The sequence below is a fragment of the Poromitra crassiceps genome (genome assembly GCF_964638095.1).
Source record: "Poromitra crassiceps genome assembly, chromosome: 9".
NCBI lineage: Eukaryota > Metazoa > Chordata > Actinopteri > Beryciformes > Melamphaidae > Poromitra > Poromitra crassiceps.
This window is the reverse complement of record NC_139630.1, coordinates 28,778,477-28,787,680: the sequence shown is the minus strand read 5'-3', so window position 1 is coordinate 28,787,680 and position 9,204 is coordinate 28,778,477.

Below are 9,204 nucleotides of genomic sequence, written 5' to 3'. Positions count from 1 at the left end.
TCCTGTAGCAGTGTAACAGCGTCTTCCTCCCCCTCCTCTTCCTGTAGCAGTGTCACAGCGTCTTCCTCCCCCTCCTCTTCCTGTAGCAGTGTCACTGCCTTTTCCTGCCCCTCCTCTTCCTGTAGCAGTGTCACAGCGTCTTCCTCCCCCCCCTCTTCCTGTAGCAGTGTCACAGCGTCTTCCTCCCCCGCCTCTTCCTGTAGCAGTGTCACTGCTTTTTCCTCCCCCTCCTCTTCCTGTAGCAGTGTCACAGCATCTTCCTCCCCCTCAACTAGTTCCTCCTCATCCTCATCCATGTCAGCTTCAGCCTGATCCTCGTCTGAGACAAACAAAAAATTCCGTCAGATGAAACTTAATGATCCAAAGTGGGAAATTGCGATGTTGCAGTACATTTTAATAGGATATCACAATTTAGAGCAGTGGTTCCCAACCTTTTTGTCTTAAATAGTCAGGGATCCAGTCACCCAAAATTTGAGAGGACCTGACATGGCATGCTATACTTTTTGTTTGTGTTTTATCTATTCATTTGGACATTAAGGTCCACTGAATGAGAGGTCTGCTCTGCTGGAAACCTTGCGAAAAAAAGTTGTGGCCATTTTTGGATATGAAGCCTTCATTTTTTGACCGAAAAATGTGAAAGAGTTTTGTTTCCTCAAAGTCCTCAGTGGGTTGCGTAGGCTGTCAATAAATTCATCCCAGGTACACAGAACATGTGTGTTGACAACACCAAGTTAAGAAATACACTTACAAAACCTTTCCAAATGATTTATAGCCATTTTCTATTACAAAAAAGCACTCGTTTTTTGAATTTTCTCCATTATTTTCATCTTTACTTTGTTAGTAAGCAATTATATCCTGAAATATGACATCAGCCAATGTGTCATTCTTTTCAGCAGATATTATAGTCATTCCACACTAAAGATGATTAAAATCAACTCAAAATCAATGGATCTGTGGTGATTTTATTACCTTTATGCTCGAAATTCATCGAAACATGTTTTTAGTTTTAACAAAACCCTGTACCCCAAAGACAATACTTGTAACACAAGAAATTCAAAACAACAAAATGATTTTAATCACAAAATGTACACTGGATGACAAGCCAACAAAACAATTATTGTTATACAGCTTAATTTGGATAGATTGTGACCAGAATCTAGAAAACATTAAATTAAACATTAGCTGAACAAAATTATTGAACACAACACAAGAACACAAGAAAAAAGACTGGCAACAAGGTCTATAATATAACAAAATTAACTTTGCAATGAACACAATAACTCAATCACTGTCACTGTCTTCAAGTGTGAGAAATAACTCAATCACTGTCACTGTCTTCAAGTGTGAGTTCAATCCTTGAACATTTGTTGGGGTCCCCAGTGCAGAGACATGCGATGACACACTTGACATTGGCTCTCACACAAGAGCATCCTCGGGCACACATGCTTTTCTTGCAGTGACAGTATTTCGTGTGTTTGAATTCTGCAGGTTTTGCCTCCTTCAGCATCATGGTGGCCATCAGCTCCTTTGATATTGCCAAAGAGATGGGCTCGCAGTGCATCCAAATTACCACTGAAGTCACTCCTCTCATACAGTGACACCATGTACCGCCTAGCCGCTGTCACAACATCTTCTTTAACATCCAGGCTTTCCCCAGGGTTACCGTATCTGCACAGGGGCAGAAGGTCTTCCAGGTGATCAACGGCAGTTTTGTAGGCGTGCTTTTTTCCTCTTCTGTAGAGCTAGCTGTAGAGATAGCTCACTGTGTCACAGCACAAGCTCAAGGTCCTGGGACTAAACACAGCAATGTGTGACTGGATCCTGGACTTTCTGACAGACCGCCGCCAGGTGGTGAGAGTGGGCAACCTCACCTCCTCCCCACTGACCATCAGCATAGGAGTGCCCCAGGCATGCGTCTCCAGCCCCTTCTGGTACGACCTCTACACCCACGACTGCGTGGCGACTCAAACCTCGAACACCATCGTGAAGTTTGCAGACGACGCAGCAGTCGTGGGGCTGATCTCCAGGAGCGACGAGACGGCCTACAGAAAGGAGGTGGAGGCCCTGGAACAATGGTGCCAGGACAACCACCTCTCTCTAAATGTCTCCGAGACCAAGGAGATCATTGTAGACTACAGGAGGGGAGGGGGGGGCGCACACCCCCCAATCACCATCAATGGCACAGTGGTGGAAAAGGTGGACAGCTTCAAGGACCTGGGAGTCAACATCCACCAGGACCTGACATGGGCCAGCCACACCGACACTGTTGTCAAAAAGGCCCAACAGCGACTACACGGACTCAGACGCCTGAAGAAATTTGGGCTAAGGCCAAAAATCCTCAGGGACTTCTACAGAGGCATCATTGAAAGCCTGCTGACTGGCTGCTTCACCACCTGGTATGGGAACTGTACCACCATGGACCGCAGGGCACTAAGAAGAGTGAGGCGCGCGGCCCAGCACGTAACAGGATGTGAGCTACCAGAACTGCAGGAACTGTACAATCAGCGGTGCCTCAGGAGGTCCCTGAAGATCATCAAGGACACATACCATCCCCACAACAGCCTGTTCTCCCTGTTACCCTCAGGGAGGAGATACAGGGTTCCAAAACCACGAACAAATCGCCTGAGGGACAGTTTCTTCCCGCAGGCCACGAGACTCCTTAACACACACAAATAAACAATCATGTAGCAGCTGCTACCATTACATATGATAATTATGCCTATGTTATTTGCACCTGTGCAAACAGAATGTTTATTTATGTTTTAAGGTGTCTACGCTAGAAAAGAAAAGGAAAAGTTTACTGTTATTGCTTGCATCTATATGCCCTGTTTTTGCACTGTTATACTGCACTATGTTGTACCGGAGCCTACAGCACAAGATTTTCACACGTGATACTTGTACTACGGAGTGACAATAAAAATCTTGAATCTTGAATCTTGAATCCAGTCAGTATGTAGGTGCTGAGGAGCATGGAGGAAAGATCTGCAGCTTGAACATCATAGTTTACTGCCAGGGCGTCTGCGATTGCATCTTCTTTACCCACAGCTCCTGCAGGCCATCCATGTAATTTTCCGTGATCCTGGTCGCACTGTTCTGTTAAAAGCAGATTGTCAGGTTGAGCTTCCAGAACTATCCTGTGAGAAGCACGAGGAGGCAGATACCAGGATGTTTGCCCACATTGCATACTCATTACAACATCTGCACCACAAACAGGCTGTAGTGGTGGCTACTGACACAGACGTGATCATGATGTGCATATACTACATTGCACACATGGATGGCCTGCAGGAGCTGTGGGTAAAGAAGATGGATATCTACCTGCTCATGCAATCACAAACGCCCTGGCAGTGAACAATGATGTTCAAGCTGCAGATCTTTCCTCCATGCTCCTCAGCACCTACTGACTGGATGTGACACAGTGAGCTATCTCTACAGAAGAGGAAAAAAGCACGCCTACAAAACTGCCGTTGATCACCTGGAAGACCTTCTGCCCCTGTGCAGATACGGTAACCCTGGGGAAAGCCTGGATGTTAAAAAAGATGTTGTGACAGCGGCTAGGCGGTACATGGTGTCACTGTGTGAGAGGAGTGACTTCAGTGGTAATTTGGATGCACTGCGAGCCCATCTCTTTGGCAATATCAAAGGAGACATGCGTTGCCTTCCACCTACTGAAGATGCCTTCGTTCCAGTTACACCTTCGCCGAGCCCTGCATCAGTTGGCTGTATGCAAGCGAGCACACATGTCTCAACCAACCTACCCTGTTGCCACTGACTTCGGCAGAGAGCTTGTCAGTGGTAAGCTGATGGCAACCATGATGCTGAAGGAGGCAAAACCTGCAGAATTCAAACACACCAAATACTGTCACTGCAAGAAAAGCATGTGTGCCCGAGGATGCTCTTGTGTGAGAGCCAATGTCAAGTGTGTCATCGCATGTCTCTGCACTGGGGACCCCAACAAATGTTCAAGGATTGAACTCACACTTGAAGACAGTGACAGTGATTGAGTTATTTCTCACACTTGAAGACAGTGACAGTGATTGAGTTATTTTGTTCATTGCAAAGTTAATTTTGTTATAATATAGACCTTGTTGCCAGTCTTTTTTCTTTCTTTTTTAATGTGTTGTGTTCAATAATTTTGTTCAGCTAATGTTTAATTTAATGTTTTCTAGATACTGGTCACAATCTATCCAAAGCTGTATAACAATAATTGTTTTCTTGGCTTGTCATGCAGTGTACATTTTGTGATTAAAATCATTTTGTTGTTTTGAATTTCTTGTGTTACAAGTATTGTCTTTGGGGTACAGGGTTTTGTTAAAACTAAAAACATGTCTCGAGGAATTTCGAGCATAAAGGTAATAAAATCACCACAGATCCATTGATTTTGGGTTGATTTTAATCATCTTTAGTGTGGAATGACTATAATATCTGCTGAAAAGAATGACACATTGGCTGATGTCATATTTCAGGATATAATTGCTTACTAACAAAGTAAAGATGAAAATAATGGAGAAAATTCTAAAAACGAGTGCTTTTTTGTAATAGAAAATGGCTATAAATCATTTGGAAAGGTTTTGTAAGTGTATTTCTTAACTTGGTGTTGTCAACACACATGTTCTGTGTACCTGGGATGAATTTATTGACAGCCTACGCAACCCACTGAGGACTTTGAGGAAAGAAAACTCTTTCACATTTTTCGGTCAAAAAATAAAGGCTTCATATCCAAAAATGGCCACAACTTTTTTTCGCGAGGTTTCCGGCAGAGCAGACCTCTCATTCAGTGGACCTTAATGTCCAAATGAATAGATAAAACACAAAAAAAAAGTATAGCATGCCATGTCAGGTTCAACCCATTTTCTTGAGCTTTTGGGCCTGTGGATCCCTGACTATAAAGGAACACTCCGGCAATTTTCAACCAGCTTTGCATCATTACAAAATCAGTCGTATATCAGAAAGGTGTAATTCAGTTAATCGGGGCAGTTAATGCAAACAACAATTCCAACTTTAAGAACATTTATACAGACATCACAAAATGAAATGCAATGACTTTCAAGTACTTTTTCAATCACTTTTTTTAGGCTAAACAAATAAACAAACTGTGAGAGAAGCTCAAAATTGAAAGATTCACACAGGAGCAAAACCGTGGTAAGTGAGCAGGAGTGTCACAGATGGGACTACTATCCCAAAGACTATGGCCAATAGAGTAGCGCAGGAATGAGTCCGTTAGACCTGGACACTAGCACTTCAGGCTCATAATAAGGCAACGGGATTTTTGTATGGGGACTTCAGTTACATCATAGACTGTACAGGTTAAATCAGGGAGTATCCCTGATTTAACCTGTACAGTCTATGCCCGGGGGCCACTTATAAGTGCCTCGGCGGCAAGCTGGCGGTGCTATTTGACAATTTAGCTGGAGTTCAGTCAAACCTTAGTTAATGTTAAGTTTTCATTGTGAATTAGATAATGGCCAGGGGGCCACTCTATCGCAGCAGGCCGCATCTGGCCCCCGGGCCGCAAGTTGAATATCACTGGGTTAAATGCATGAAATAAGGTCTGTGGGTCACAAAAGTTGATGAAACAGCTTAGTTTGTGTTCAGTAAGTTAATCTTCACAAATGAGATGAGGACCACTTTTATTAATTTTGAAGTATTTTATGAAAATTGTGTTAAAAAAACGCATTTATGCCTCAAAAGTCATGTGTTCCTCATTTGTGAAGATTATTTTGCTCAACACAAACTTCGCTGTTTCATAAACTTTTCCACAGACCTTAAATTCATGCATTTAACCGAAATTCCCATACAAAATCCCATTGCCTTTTACAACTACGAACCAGGAAGTGCAGGGACTTCTTCTGGCTAAAGCCTACAAAAACACGGCATCCCTGCGGCCAATATCGCGCCAGATCCGGGCGCGTGTATCTCCAGAATGTTTGTGTTACAATGTCATGGTTCCCCCATAGAAAGACGGTTCAGGGTGTAGTAGAGGTAAATAGAGGTGGGTAAACAATCCAAGGGGAGTAGTTTGCCCAGCTTGCTTCCCGTCATGACTGATATAGCGTTAGTTAAACTATCTGCCTCATTTTGAGGTTCAACTGCGTGTACCCTCCACTACGCCCTAGGTATTCCAGGCTCCGTAAACGTTACACTTACCGCATCGCTTTGCGCAAAACTGATCGGATCTGTAACGCCGCCTCATGCAGAACGATTCACCGGGTAGTTTTTCCCACTTGTCGATAACGTTACTATGCACGATTCACCCGACCGGGCTTCAAATCTCCGCCCTTCTACTATCTCTGCTATCTACTCCAAGTCAAATAACACAATGCAATGGATGGGATATCTGGATCAGCTCTGGATGGACTGACGCTAGAGGGACTGACGACGAGACCGGAAGAGAAGGTATCTCCTTCTTCTAAGCTCGGTTTATTGGCGGATCTCAAACAACTTCAAGGTGCATACCGCCACCTACTGCACAAGAGTATGTAACTTCATGGGTTCCCAACAGAAATCTAGGGACCCTAGCCAGTGGTTCTCAAATGGGGGTCCGGGGACCCCCAGGGGTCTGTGGCACTTTGCCAGGGGGTCCGCGGAAAGTTTTTAGAAAAATAAAATAAAAACGTTTTGTGTGTGTGTGTGTGCGTGTGCGTGTGTGTGTGTGTGTGTTCAAAAGCTTCATAGTTCAACGAAAATATTGTATGCTTCAAATCTAAAATGGACATTCAAATTCCGGTACACCATCGATAATATCATCAGTGACATCGACAGTGATGTCACATGTAACAGTATTGTAACGTATCCGGTATCTCATGAGGCAGAGGCTTCTTGATGGTACAAGGGTCTTTATTCACAGTTAGTTATATTACAACTCTCAGCGGTTGTCACGCTCAAAGCTAGCAGCTTTCCCTTCGAGTAGTGTGTGAAGACTGACGCGCATGCTCAGTTCACTCCGGAAGTATCCCCACAGCATAGTGTTCCCCAATACAACACTCCCACACATCAGTTCCTATCTGCAGTCGAGACACTACCAATGCTCACCCCTGTATGTGTACTGCTGATTCGCTACATACTCCCCGCCCAACAATAAGGTCAACGCCCACGTTGATAACACATCACACACCCCCTTGTACCAAAACATCTTTTTTTCTTTAACAGCTTCTTTGTTTTTTTTTCAATCACAGCATGTTGCACTCTCAGACTTCCCCACATCTCCTCCCCCACAATATCTCATGTCATGCACCTCTTTTACTTTCTGTTACAACAATACAACATCTCCAACCACCATCTCCTCTCTTTTTTTTTTTTTTTTTTTAGTACAACTCAAAGTTGTTGAATCGTCCTGGAGCCCTTGGCTCTCTCCGTGGCCGTGTTAGTCTCTGTGAATCTGTCTGCGGGGCTGATCCCACCTGCAGTGTCTCTGGGCTTTCACGTCCCTGGGTGGGGCCCCCCCGGTCATAGCCGGACGCCCCTCTCTGTGGGAACAGAGTCCTTCTTTCAGTCGGTCTAGGTGAAACCGCCGGGCGGCCGAGATCTGGGGGGAAGGTGCACCCCCCCCGGTATGGGGCCAACCTGTCTCTGTGGAGTACCTTCCTGCCACCAAGTGGCATCTGCACTCGGTACACCACTTCCCCCATTCTCTCCATGACCCTGCATGGGCCTGTCCAGTGACAGTCCAGTTTAGGGCTACGCCCTTTTTTTCTCTGGGGTGTGTACACCCAGACCAACTCCCCCCCTGGAAATGGTTTCCTTTTGCCCTCACATCATAATTCCTTTTTTGTTTCATGCCTGCTTTCTCTAGCTGGTCCCGAGCGAAGTGGTGAGCGGACTCTAAGCGATCTTGTAGCCTCCTGGCGTACTCTCGCCCTGGGGGAGCGTCCAGTGCATCTGGTGGCTTGCCGAACGCTATTTCTGCTGGTGTCCGCAGTTCTCGACCTAACATGAGCAGAGCTGGGGTGCAGGAGGTGGACTCGTGTGTGGCGGATCTGTAGGCCATGAGGATGAGCGGCAGGTGCGTGTCCCAGTCCCTCTGGTGTTCCTCCGTGAGGATGGCCAACTGCTTTTTCAGCGTTCTATTGAATCTTTCTACAAGGCCATCGCTCTGGGGGTGCAATGCTGTGGTCCGTGTCTTTTTAATGTTCAGTTTCTCGCACATGGTGGCGAACACTCGTGACTCAAAGTTTCTCCCTTGGTCACTGTGTAGGGTCTCTGGTGCTCCGAACCTACTGAACATGCCGGTTACTAGTGCGTCGACCACCGTCCCCGCCTCCTGGTCGGGTAGTGCGTACGCCTCTGGCCATTTTGTGAAATAGTCCATGGCGACCAGGACGTACTTGTTTCCACTGTCTGAGCAGGGAAAAGGTCCCATCACGTCTACCCCTACCCTCTCCATGGGGGCTCCTGCTGCTAGCTGTTGGAGCGGGGCGCGAGACTGATCTAACGGGCCTTTGTATGCTGCGCAGAGGTCGCAGCGTCGACAGAAGTCCTGTACGTCTCTCCCCATCCTCCCCCAATAAAAGCCTTGTCTGATACGGCGGAGCGTTTTGTTTACCCCAAAGTGCCCAGCCCCTACAGTTCCATGGCAGCTCCTGCACACCTCCTCCCTCAACGTTGTCGGCACTACTTTCCGCCACTTATGCTCTCCTGTCGCTGGCTCCTTCCATGACTTCATCAGCACTCCGTTACTCAAACTCAGGGTGTCAAACCCCGCCCACAGCCCTTTGGTTGTGTCGGTGGCCCCCGCCACCTCTTCCCAGGGCGGCTTCTGGCCCTCTTCTACCCATTGCAGTACTGGTGACAGCTCTCTGTCGTTTTCTTGGTGGCCCCTCCAATCCGCTGCCTCTGCTACCCGCAGCGTCCTGCACACTGGCCCATCCCCCGTGTGGTTAGGGCAGATCCTAGCTTCCTCTTGGAGCTCTCTCTCTCTTCCTTCTCTCTTTTCGCAGTACGTACACCCTCTCTCTGCACAGGGTCGTCGTGACAGGGCGTCTGCGTTGACGTGGCGCGCCCCTGCCCTGTGTTCTATCATGAAGTTGTAGTCTGCCATTTTCTCTAACCAGCGGCACACTTGTCCCTCCGGCTCTCTGAAGGACCATAGCCACTGCAGCGCCGAGTGGTCGGTCCGTATGGTGAACCGTGGCTGTCCCAGGAGGTAATATCTAAAGTGTCTTAGTGCTTCTACTACGGCGAGGAGCTCCCGGCGGGTGACGCAGT